Consider the following 2805-nt stretch of genomic DNA (forward strand, 5'->3'; position numbering starts at 1 on the left):
TATGTGCAATATGTGCTTAATTATATCTGAGAAGAATGAATGCCTCACTCCTGAAAGTTAAAAGGTGTTTTCTTTAAGTTACATTTTTTTTTCAAATAACTCTGAGTGCTCCAGATTTTCGGTGTTAGGATAAAAGGAAGGCCAGAACAGTCAAGTAGAAATGTGCCCTTCATTAAGAATTCTTCTCTTCTTGGTCTGTCTCTGGATTCCTGCAGGAATTGGGTAGCCAAGTCTTACAGACAGTGGCCAACAATTCCAACTGACTTAGGAAGCAGCATTCAAAAAATCAAACAACATTACATTAAACAAATCTACTGCACAAGACCTCTTTGAAGTGTTCAAGTACAAAGATTTCAATTGGAGGACTAAGGTGCACCTGACCCAAGCCATGGTGTTTTCAATAACCTCTTATGCATGTGAAAGTTGGACAATGAATAAGGAAGACTGTAGAAGAATTAATGCGTTTGAAGTATGGGTTGGTGAATAACATTAAAAGCTCCATGGACTACCACAACAACAATCAAATTTGTGTTGGAAGAAGTATGTCCATAATGCTCCTTAGAAGCCAGGATGGCAAGGCTTCTTCTCTCATACTTCACACATATTATCAGGAAGGACATATTTATCATGGTTGGTATATTTATCAGTGCAAAAGAGGACGAATGTCAATGTGATAGATTAGCACAGTGGCACCAATGTGTACTTGAACATAATAAGTCTTGTGAGCAAGCGCAGGATACAACCTGTGTTTCATTCTGTTGTGCATAGGATTGTTGTGTCAGAGACTACTCAACAGCAACTCACAACAACAACAACAATGTTCCCCCGGATGCTAAAACCAGTAAAGTTCCAGGCAAACAAAGGCAGTTGGATACTCTATCCCTATACCACCTTACTTCCAGTCTGCGGTCTCGCTCCACTCTCCCCGTAACTTGCCATTATTCATTCTTTTGCACCCGGCTTCTCCCTCTTCCTGGACTCTCCTGGACTGCCCTTCCCCACCTAATAAGGCTCCTTGTATAACATCCATTCCCAACTACTGCATGCAGTCCCTTCTTTCCTGGCCTTCCACAGGACTTTACACAGAGCCACATTCACCATGGTCATTTGTGTCTACATATGTTTCAACTATTAAGCTGTGAACTCCTTAAAGAAAGAGACAATTTACTCAGTGCTTTATTCCACAACTGACTACTGTGCTTAATGCTCAATAAATGGACAAGTGATATTTACATCACATAACCACTTTCTGTCATTCACTTTGATGGAACTACAGAGCAATGAAGAGTCAGTGCCTTTTGAGAATTAAGAACTTGTGCTGCTGAATACAAACTCATGCTCAGCCTTCAAAACCCTAAACAGATATTACTTCCACTGGAAAGCTTTCCCTAATCTTCACCAGGCATTAGGTCCCACCTCTGTGCTAACTCTTTACTTGCACCCTTTGTACGATTACACTTATGACTTTGTTTTCTCACTATCTCCAAGTCTGCTTTAATGCGTGGTATTTGTGTCAATGTACATCCATGAGACATCTGGAATCATAGCCTGTTTGCTTTGCCATTGATGCTGTCTTTTGCTACAATTTTTAAAGGCTTTAGGAATTTATGATTTAGTTAGGAAACTCCTAAGTCAGAGAAACAATTCAGCTTCCCTTTTTTTATTTCTATAATGCTCAGCATACAAGAACAGGTTATCATAACAGAATGAAAAAATCAGATATTCTGATTTTATGAAAGAAGCCATTTGGAAGCAGGTAAAATTTGTACAACTGATTTGGGCTCGATTCTTTCTGCAGTCTACAGTGTGTAGGCTTCCCTTGTGATGACTGAAAAATAGAGTTTCTAAGACTACTTGAAGTCCCATGTCAAAGTCAATTCTCTGTATCATGACATCCTCAAGTTAGCTGTGAGCAGTCTTAGATCCCATTCAGAAGTTGGTCTGTCATAAAAATGAATGAATGAAACCAAGTGCATTAAGTTGACCATGTGGTGCCCACATCCTCACCTTCTGCTGGAGCTGCTCGATGGTCCGGAAGTAGGACTGGTAGTTTGGGGAGGCATAGGGCACCTGCTGCTGGGTAAACTCACGGATACGGCCCTCCAGCTCTGCATTCTCCTGCTCAAGCTGGCGCACCTTCTCCAGGTAGCTGGCCAGGCGGTCATTAAGGAACTGCATGGTCTCCTTCTCGTTGCCATTGAAGGAGCCCTCACATAGCGAGCCACCCATGCCCATAGAGGAGGGGATGTTGCGGGCCCCAGGCAGGGTGCATCCATGGCAGCTGGGGGGCAAACAGGGTCGGGCAGAGAAGCTGGTGCGGCAGCTCATCTTGGTCAGGAAGAGAGTGTAAAGCTGGTATTGGGAAGGAAAGGAGCTTTGAAGGTCAGTTTCACAGCCTATTTCCTTTACTCTGGTGTAAGCCCTGATCCTCTCTAGGATTTTATATTCTGTCAGCAGTGGGTGTGGTAACCACACACCCTTTTACCCTTTTGGGGGATTTTTCATCTGTAGTTGAGACACCTCACAAGAGTGATTTACCTCATAAAATGCTTTACTCTGGCTTCTTGCAAAGTCAGGACTACTCACTAGTCATTATTTTTGGTTAACTAAGAGCTTCATTGTTTGGCTTCAAAGTGACCAACCCTTTACTATGGCAACACAGGGAGTTGATTTAAGGAGTGATATCTGAACATGCTGGGTAAGGTGGAGGGTCAGAGAAAAAGAGGAAGACCCCTAACGAGATGGATCAGCCAGGTGGCATCATTGATGGACTCAAGTGTGGCTGCAGTAGTGAGGTTGGCCCAG

The 2805-nt window shown here is 42.9% G+C and overlaps 1 pseudogene; it reads right to left on the reverse strand.

Moving 5' to 3' along the window:
- LOC102838265 overlaps positions 1 to 2328 on the reverse strand; it is a 6303-nt pseudogene extending 3975 nt beyond the window's left edge.
- Between the last annotated feature and the right edge of the window lie 477 nt (positions 2329 to 2805).

The sequence above is a fragment of the Chrysochloris asiatica genome, unplaced genomic scaffold (genome assembly GCF_000296735.1).
Source record: "Chrysochloris asiatica unplaced genomic scaffold, ChrAsi1.0 scaffold00007, whole genome shotgun sequence".
Classification (NCBI taxonomy): domain Eukaryota; kingdom Metazoa; phylum Chordata; class Mammalia; order Afrosoricida; family Chrysochloridae; genus Chrysochloris; species Chrysochloris asiatica.